The sequence below is a fragment of the Ornithodoros turicata genome, chromosome 2 (assembly GCF_037126465.1).
Source record: "Ornithodoros turicata isolate Travis chromosome 2, ASM3712646v1, whole genome shotgun sequence".
Taxonomy (NCBI): Eukaryota; Metazoa; Arthropoda; class Arachnida; order Ixodida; family Argasidae; genus Ornithodoros; species Ornithodoros turicata.
The window spans coordinates 72,298,661-72,309,065 of record NC_088202.1 but is presented as its reverse complement, the minus strand read 5'-3'; positions in this window follow the sequence as shown (position 1 = coordinate 72,309,065).

Here is a 10,405-nt window from a genome sequence, read left to right as displayed (position 1 = left end):
TGATTTTCCACCCCGGGAATGGGCAGTCTTTACAGACTCCAAATCTGCACTTCAAGCAATTGAAAATTCCGGCATACGAGGTCCATCCGCACCCCTAGTCACAGACGTGTTCACAGACGCCATCCGCAGGCCACAGGCTAGTTCTCCAGTGGGTTCCAGCCCATTGTGGTGTCGTGGGGAACGAGCAGGCCGACACCGCCGCAGAAGCAGCACTCTCGTATCGGAAACGGACCCGTATTGTTCTGCTGAGAGGAGACCGCCGTTCAATTCCGCGACGCCTAGTGACACCCCTGGCTTCCCGCCAATGGACAGCCTACATTCTTCCCCCCTCTATGTTGAACAGAGTTGATCCCACGCTCGCTTTCCGCATGCCACGAAACACCTCTCGTCAAGATGCTGCATTAATCCACCGCATGCGCCTCGATGTGGCCTTTACAGCTCAGTGGCGTTACTGCTTGAGACAAGTTGACTCTCCCACCTGCTGCCACTGTGGTGCTCTTGAGGATCTGGAGCATATTCTTCTTCATTGCCCTCACTACGAACCTTCCCGAACCACACTCTCCGAGTCTCCTCGTCAGCTGGACTCTCGCCCTTTCTCCCTATCGAAATTGCTTGGTCCCTGGCCCAATCCAGCCCAGCAACGCTCTGCGCTCAAAGCTCTTCTGACATTTCTGGACACCATCGGACTTCGATCGTTATTGTGAAGGGGCTCGTTATTTTATTCCCCCCATTCCATCCAGCAGTGGGGTAGAGTATCGCCTGTGGCGATGAAACTCCCCATTCTCCAAGGTCGAAAATAAAGTTGTTGTTGTTCACATCCACATTGCAACCATGCCTCAATTTATCATGAATGTCCAAATGCCTGTAATTTCGTTCTGTTGTGTCTGTCTTCAATGTGTTCTAAATAGCTGAGTTCGAGCAATAAGTATAGAATAGTAGAAATTGTAGTAATACTGCATGAACCAAACTAATGGCCACTTCTAATATACACTTCACTTCACTGTACTTTCAATTATGTTGCAACTTCGTTTTTTCTTACACCAGTACAGGTACGTGCTAAGTGCCCACACTTCCTTTTCGACACGTCCTGTATATTACCTGATAGGAACAGGTACTCCCATTTCGTACTAGCTCACCTTTGCCTTGACTCACACGCCACCCCTAAATGCACAGCAGTGAATGAAGAATGGACGCAATATGGGCATACTACCGTCACAAAATTCTGATGTAATTAAGAGTGTTGTTATCAGCATCATTACAAATGATTCTAATGTGTATGAATCTGTCACTCGGAAGCCCACAGGAAAGAGTGCCTAGATGCTGTTACAATGCAAGACACCACGGCACTCATTTACATTTGGGAAGATTGATGCTTCCTTCCTTCACATCATCACCAGGGGAATATGTGGTGCCTCAAGCGTACTAGTTTTACTGCATAACTGGCACAAAATGCCTGTGACATATGATACACCTCATTTAGTTTGTTTCAGGAACGCAGTTCTTCAATGCAATACGTGAAGAAAACTAATTGTCGTACAGATATGTGGCTGCAATGTGACTAACCCTGCTTAAATGCATGAAAAACATGTCATTGTAAGAGTAGAAACCATTGCTTCAGGAATGTTGTGGTTGTGTGTGCGGAATTGTTCGTTTCTTCTAAAGAGGAGTTTCGCACCACCTCTACCTCTGTTACTTTTTCTAACCCTGCCCCCTCCCACTTTTTTTTTTTTTTGTAATGCATCCATATGGGTACATAAAGATCAATAAAGTGTAATGAAATAACTATATGCCCTTCATGTGTGCCAACATAGATGTGTTTGCCCAAAATCTGTGAAACTGTTGTTCGTGTTGGGTGCACCCCTCCCCATACGTGACCTATTAATTTCCAGGATACACCAGCTGGAGACATCGCATGTTCATCACTGGCTATTGAAGTTAGGTGGTCAGCCATGCAAAAACATCTATGTTATTTTTCTGCGTATTAAGCAATGTCCCACATTTCTGCTCCCCGACTTTGTCCTTGATGATGCAGTACACCACATTCACTACACTAATATGTTGTGTAGCTTTGTGCTGACACAGCTGAATGGATATGTCGGCTTTTGCAAAGTTATAACTGCCAAAGTGTCTCAAAAGATAACAGAAAATATTGAAGAAAGATATACAATCCTGTATTTCCTAAACAATAATAGCAAGCTCATTGTAGATTTCAAGTTTCATTCTTTTCTTTATATGAGTTTATTTGCGTTGCATTCATTTGTCCATTGCAGCCTTCCACTTACTGTCCATTACATATCAATACAGAAAGCTAGCAGACAATGATCAGTGCTGCTGTTTGCTTTGATATTTCACGGTGTTGTTTCTCAAGAAATAGCACAATCTCTCAGCACACAGCTGTACAGCTTATAACTGCGTAACTACGCAGTGCACAAATGCATGGGGCACATGCACAAATTTTTCAGAGCTTTACCATCTGTATTTCAGGTTGTCTGCAATACAGGACACTGTAGAAAACTGGGAACAGTCGGAGAACTATAGCATGACTTAAAAGCTAAAAAAGAAAATTCTCAAGGACGCTGTATAGAGCTGCTGATGTAATCGTGCAATACCTTAATTTGCACAATTGGTCAGTGGCAGTTCTCTGAGCAGCCTTGCCAAAGGAGAAGCAGAGGTCACACGGGCCTCTCATGTGATTTTACTATCAAAGTTCAACTATCTGTGTCAAAGTGAAGTGCTAACTTCAACTGCATCACCATAGAAATCCTTTCGGAACAAAAAGCCTGAATTTAAAGCCTCAGCTGGCATATTATAGCGTGGCATCAGCTGTGGGGAGTTTTTAGGCATAGGTGATGATAGTTGTTTAACATGTAATGGAATGATAATGGAAGTGAGGTTGTTTACAATGCCAATATGAAGTCAAAAGAGGAGCTTATAAAGAATGAGCACAGAAAAATACATAAGTCCCTGACCAGGTATGTAAAAGTGTTTCCTCAATAATATATGAATCTGAACAAGCAAGCACAATGCAAATATAAGCAGCACGGATTTGCTTGTAGCTGATGTTGCAGCTGTTGTTGTATGTGTTTGCCTTTGTCCATTGTATGTTTGCTCCACCCTTGAAACACCATTAATGAGACAAATAAGACCTTCTGTACGAGATATTTTATCCATTTTATCAGCAAAGAGAAGATTGTTTGTATTTTGTGCATGTGGTTTCAATAAACAACAAATTCTGAATGGTTCGGATCTATTGTAACGACACTAAAGTGTGCGCTCAATATATGACGGTAGGCCAAGTGTGTACATTCCCATTATATTAAGTTGCAGCAAGTGACAGTCAGGGCACAGCCAGTCTTTGTTACCTGAACAGGATAAATCAATACAGTGCTTGATGACTTGTACAGGAATGTTGTATGCAGAGATACGCAGATGAAGGAGGTCACAATTAACCATAGTACCGCACTGATTGAACGACAGGAGGTCACGACACTGGCAACTTCCACACAACTCACAACTGTTAAAAGAAAAACAACACAGCATACCAGATTGTATTCCTCTCAAGCAAGCATCACAACGCGATTGGTTCATAGTGTTGTAACCGAAGTGCGGGGTGGATTCTGAAAGTGGAAGATAGCTTGAGGTCAGGGTTACACTGAGAAAAGTACACCACATCACAAGATGCACACGTTATTGAGTACAGACCAAATAGCTAAACTCACAGTTTTCCTCATGACATCACAAGATCCGCTAGAAAAATCTTGACCATCATCACTGGCTCTGAGGCAGAGATCTGGTGGTGTTCACTTCGGTGATACGTTCATCAAGGCATTGATTTCTTTAAGCACGCTCTGGTAGTGGTCCAGCATGACATTCTGAATGAAAGACGAGGATATTTCATTCACTCACAGTTTCAAACAAATTGACATATTTTGCGTCGATCACATTACGCAAATGGATTAAAGCAGAATAAGTTATTCACTTCCGAGGCTCCTTTTTTTTTTCTTTTCTTTTTATTTAGAATGACTACAAAAACGAACCTTGAGCTGAAGTCCTCCAGCATTCCAGTTTTGTACGGAAGCAGGAGATGGAGAGCACAGCTGCAACACGCAGTCGCCCTGAGAAATGGTTATATTTCGTTTGATGTCAAATACACAATACATACGATTCCACACTGTACTGAACCATATTTTCACCAAAACATGTTACACATGTTGAAAAGCATCTATGAGTAACGTTTATCAATGCGAGGAATACCACAAAAAGAAATAGCACTTAACAACAACAACAACTTTATTTTCGGCCTTTGAGAGTGGGGAGTTTCATCGCAACAGGCGATACTCTACCCCAGTGCTTGGTGGAATGGGGGGAATAAAATAACGTGCCCCTTTACAATAACGATCGAAGTCCGATGGTGTCCAGAAATGTCAGAAGACCTTTGAGCGCAGAGCGTTGCTGGGCTGGATTGGGCCAGGGACCAAGCAATTTCGGTAGGGAGAAAGGGCGAGAGTCCAGCTGACGAAGAGACTCGGAGAGTGTGGTTCGGGAAGGTTCGTAGTGAGGGCAATGAAGAAGAATGTGCTCCAGATCCTCAAGAGCACCACAGTGGCAGCAGGTGGGAGAATCAATTTGTCTCAAGCGGTAACGCCACTGAGCTGTAAAGGCCACATCGAGGCGCATGCGGTGGATTAAGGCAGCATCCTGACGAGATGTGTTTCGTGGCATGCGGAAAGCGAGCGTGGGATCAACTCTGTTCAACATAGAGGGGGGAAGAATGTCGGTTGTCCGTTGGCGGGAAGCCAGGGGTGTCACTAGACGTCGCAGAATTGAACGGCGGTCGCCTCTGAGCAGAACAATACGGGTCCAGTTCCGAGACGAGAGTGCTGCTTCTGCGGCGCTGTCGGCCTGCTCGTTCCCCACGACACCACAATGGGCTGGAACCCACTGGAGAACTAGCCTGTGGCCTGCGGCATAGATAGTGTGGTAAGCCATTAACACGTCTGTGACTAGGGGTGCGGATGGGCCTCGTATGCCGGAAGTTTCAATTGCTTGAAGTGCAGATTTGGAGTCTGTAAAGACTGCCCATTCCCGGGGTGGAAAATCAGCGATGTGTTGTAGAAAGAAAAGGATGGCATAGAGTTCCGCAGCTGTGGAGGAGGTTGGATGTGAAAGGCGTCTTCCGTGCACGACGCCTTCGGATGGAATGACGAAGGCTGAGGCGGACTTGTTGTTTCGGGATGCGCCATCAGTATATGCTGCCGTAAACGTAGAAAACTTCTCGTCTACCAGAGCATGAAAATGGGCTCGGAGGACTTGAGGGGGAACCTGATCTCTTCTTTGCAGAAGGTTTGGGAGGCGTACAAAAGTGGGCGGTACCGGTAGAGACCAGGGGGCTTCCGGCGGTATAGTGTCCTTAGTTATGAAGCCAGTGAGAGTCTGGCGTGTCCTCTGCGCTACTCGATAGAAGTCGCTTCCAGGGCGGTATCGAATTTTCCTGAGTAGCGGGTGGCGGGGAATGTGAGCACGCAAACGGAGGTAGTGCCGAGCCGTTTCCCGTTCACGGAGAACTTCAATCGGGAGCTCACCAGCTTCAGCCAGTACTTGTCGTGTTTCAGCCATTCTTGGAACTCCGAGGCATCGACGAAGGCTTCGAGCAAACAATGCCCGAAGCGTATTTAATGAAGTTGTTGATATCCTGTGGAGAATAGGAAGGCTGTAAAGCACAGTTGCCCTCACCAATGCCGCGTGAACCGCGAGCAGGGAACGCTGATCACAGCCCCATCCTGGGCCAGAAAGATGTTGGATTGCGGGGAGCCATCGCTGCACTTTAGTTTCAAGGTGTTTAATGTGCCGAGCCCAGCGCAAGTCCGAGTCGATTACCACGCCAAGGAAGCGGTGAAAGCGTACTGGTTCTAGCTTCTTTAAACCAAGCCAAAGTGGGAAATTTGCCATAGCTTTACGCGTGAAAGGGAGCTCGAGACACTTTTCGGGTGAAAGGTCCATCCCGAGGTGCGTCAGGTACGTATGGATATTGTTTAAAGCGAGCTGCAGGCGGCGCTGGAGAGCCGGGCGTGATTTTCCTACTGTCCAAAGGGCGACGTCATCTGCATACACGGAGAACGACACTTTGCGAGGAATTACTGATTGTAGGCCGGCCATCACCACGTTAAAGAGTGTCGGGCTGAGAATGCTTCTTTGGGGGACTCCTTGGGGAACAGGATGCTGAGGGCTTTGGCCTTGGGACGTACGGACAGCGACAGTTCGGTCCGTAAGGAAGTCTTGGAGCCAGATGAAGAGCCGACCGGATACTCCAAACGAGCGCAAGGCATGCAGCACACAAATGTGCGAGACGGTATCATAGGCGCGCTTGATGTCGAGGAAGACCGATCGGACGATCCGTCGATGGGCTCGAGCATGTTGAACTGTAGAGACTAGGTCGAGAACTGGATCCATGGAGCTTCGGTGGCGACGAAATCCAGCCATTTCGTGAGGGAACGCACGTCGTTTTTCGAGCCACCAGTCGAGGCGATGCAAAACCATTCTCTCCATCAGTTTCCCCACACAGCTTGTCAGGCTCACCGGGCGAAAGGAGGATAGGGCATTTGGGGGCTTGCCTGGTTTCAGGATGGGAACAACCAAGGCCTCCTTCCATGTATGTGGTAAAGATCCTTGTTGCCAAGACGTATTATAGACATGAAGGAGAGCTTGGAGTGACCGCCCGTCAAGGTTTCGTAGGGCGGCATAGGTGATTTTATCGGGCCCAGGGGACGAGCTGGCGTTCACAAGCTTCAACGCTGCCTTTAGCTCGATTAGTGTGAAGTCGCGGTCCATAACTTCCGGGGGACGGGGCCAGTCGTGGTGAAGTTCAGCCGTCAAGCTGTGGACAAAACTGTGGTGTAGGGGCGTGGTCGAGGCAGCCGCCGGAGTCGTTAGTACCACACAGAAGTCCGTCGCAAGCGTGTTCTCGTCTACACGCTGAACGATAGCCAAGGCCGCGAGAGGATTCTTTTGAGGGGGCGCCTCCTTCAGAGATCGGATTGTCCGCCAGATCTTCGTGGCCGGATCGAACGGTGAAAGGTGGTGGCAAAACTTACGCCAACGCTTCCTGTCCTCGTTTTTAAGTTCTCGTGTTACTTTAGCTTTCATCCGACGGTATTCCACAATGTCCGTAAGTTGCCCTGTCCGACGAGCCGTTCTTTCTGCTCGGCGACGTAATGCTCTAAGGTGATTAATAGCGGGGGAATGGCCGATATGGCCTGTTACCCTTTTAGACATGACCACCGCGTCCTGAATACCGCGGGTAATTGCTTGAGAGAGAGCCTCTGGGGACATACCGGTGTGCACAGATGTTCTGAGGCCCGCACGAAAACGTCTCCAGTTTGTGAAAGAAATCAGTCCAGCAGTTGCTGAGAGGGGCAGTCTGTCGTGCGAAATATATAGAGGAAAATGATCGCTACCTCTAGTGTCGACGTCCGTAGCGCACGACAAGTGGCGAATTATGTCGGTTGAGGACCACGAGAGGTCCAGTACATCAAGTGACATTGGGGATCGCATGTAAGTGGGCTCGCGGTTGTTCAGCAGGCACATGTTATTATTCTCCATTGCCTCTAACAACCTCCTTCCCCTACTGTCCGTCCTTCGGCTTCCCCAGGCCGAGTGATGTGCATTGAAGTCCCCTAGCACAAGCGCCGGGGCTTCCAGAGAACCAAGTAAGCGTTCCAGGTCACTCCACGGGACCTGTACCGCGGGACGGATATAGATACTGACGACCGTTAACAGCATGGGGCCAAGGCGGATCCTGCATGTGACGTAATCATAAGAGCGATGGCAAACTGAGCCGATGGGTGCAGCAACGAGGTCATTGCGAACGTATAGCGCTGCTCTACTCTCAGGGGAATGATGAGAGCGATAGATTGTGTATCCACTAACACGATGTGTACAATCCATGCCGTGTTCGCATATAGCTATGAAAGGGAACTTGTACTGTTGGAGATGTAATTTAAAATCTGGGAGCTTGTTACGCAGGCTTCGAGGATTCCACTGCATGGCCAGGGCGTTTTTATACAATTCCGTCATGCTGATGCGAAGATAATGCCTCCAGTGCCAGAAGCGCTTGAACCTCGGGCAGTTGCGACGCACCAGGAAAAGCAGAGACAATGGCCTTAAGGACAGCGAGTACCGTTGAGAAGAGTCCCAGAGGAGGCATATATCGGGGGGCTGATGAGGGTGCTGGTTCCGTCACACTGGCGTAAGTGTTTGTAATCTGTCTTGATGGACGAGGAGGCGGTGCGCTTGTGATAGGCGTAGCCGCGACTGTGTTCAGCGACCCTCGTTTACCTGGTGCAGATCGAGGGGGTAGTGCAGGAAATTCTTGTGCATTTGTACGAGACGGGAGTGTGGCACTAGCATCCCTAGGAGCGTCAGACGGAAGTCGTAGGGTTCGGTCTTGGTGCCTCTTGGTGGCGGCGGTCTTGACAGGACATAAAGAAAATGATGCGGGATGGCTGGATTTGCAGTTAGCACACTTTGGCCCTCTTTTATTGTTGCAGTCTGATCTCCGGTGAGGTCCGGCGCAGATGCCACACCGTGTAGAACCTCGGCAATTTCGTGCAATATGGCCAAATCGTTGGCAGTTATAACACTGTATGGGGCCTTCTATGTACTCTTGGACTGTGAAGGTCTGAAACCCAAGGGCAATTCGGGGAGGAAGACGGATTGTAGGTTCAAAAGTCAGGATAACGCTCCGTAACGGGGTGAACACATCACTGCCATCTTCTGCTAGGGAATGCCGAACCTGTCGCCGTGCTGATAAAACCCCTGCGTCTTTAAGATAGAGCACGAGGTCGTCGTTCGAATACTCTCTTGGGACATCATATATCTTGCCCATATTTCTGGCGTACGATTGGGGTATGGATGGTATCACCGGAATGCCAGCTAAGCACTTAGCAGACAAAAGGTTGCGGGCGGCTGCTTCGGACCGTACGGAGACGAAGAGAGAACCATCTCGGTGGAAACGGTGGTGCATAACCTGTTGTTGGGTTAGCAGGCGTATCTCACTAGCGACCGCATTAGGATTCACCTTCCAGAAGGAGTAGTCAGTAGTTGCTGGTCGAAACAGTATGGGAATACCGCCGGCTCGGTTCTTCTTGTAGGTGACAGTGGTGAACGGGTCATGAAGTGAAGTGGCAAGGTTGCTATCGTTCATCGCATCTGTCTGCTGAGGAGCTGGCGGTGCCGAAGTGTCCATGGTGTTGTCGGGAACATTCACGATCTGTGGAATGTTGGGATCACCAGAGGAAGGGCTCCCTACCCGTTGGCGTTTGGAAGGGCTGACGGGGACCTGTTGACCTGTGGTAAGTGTCATAGAGACGTTGGACCTCCCGTCCAGATTATGGCGGGAGGTCCGTGATGGTTCGATTTCTTTTTCAACGGCTCTGAAAATAGCACTTACCACTCGATGAATCGCTTGAAAATGTTGGAATTCCTCGAGAGTTTCGGGAGCACGGCCGGATACATTCGTTTTTCGCAGCGAAAGCGACGGGGACTCCGACAATGCAAACACGGCTGGATGATCGAGGAACATCATTGGCCAGATTCGAAACTGTCGGTTACGTGATTGCATCACTGGGCGCCTGACAGTCTGGGAAGAGAAATCCGTTGCTGCACCCCGGTCACGTGACTGATTATCGTGAAGTGATCAGATCAGCATCGGGGAGCGATCCTATATCATTGTTTACATGGCCAAAAGGAGACAAGAGCGGGAAATGGTCAGAGCACTGTCGGGGGACTTCCTTATCTTCTCTTATGTTCTACCTCCTCAGTTCCCACACCACTGGTAACCAGTCGGGCACTATCGCCCGTTAAGAAGCCGAAGCCCCAATTGCGGTCCCATTCTTTTCCCGAGGGTTTGTGCTGCCTGGGTGGGTATGTGTTAGTATTATAATACAAAATGTGGGTATTACTGCCCAACCCTGCTACGGACTAAATCTCGTCTCTTCAGAATCCTACCAAAGTTACGTTACTAAAATCTTCTTGTCTCACTTTACACTCCTGCAAAATAATTTGGCTTTACGTGACACGAAAGCTTGTGAAAAGTAATTTTTATTTTTCACAACTGTGATGTCATGTTAGGTCCGACGGAGCGCCCGGCTCTCATCTGGGAACGTTGTTCGCTCGTGGCTTCCGGGGTGGGGGCGTTCGCCGGAAGCTCCCATAGACGCAATGGTCCAGGGAAAATGGCGGGCGCCCAAACCACGTGATCTCCAGGAGCCACTCACAGGGGCCCAGATCAGCAGCGCGGGAAGAAAGTTGGGGTCAAGTGCGCATGCGCAGACCGACCTCCTTTCTCAACCTCCTTTCCCTTCTCTCCTCGGGTTTTTCGTCTGCCTCTTCTCGTCCCCCCTCCCCA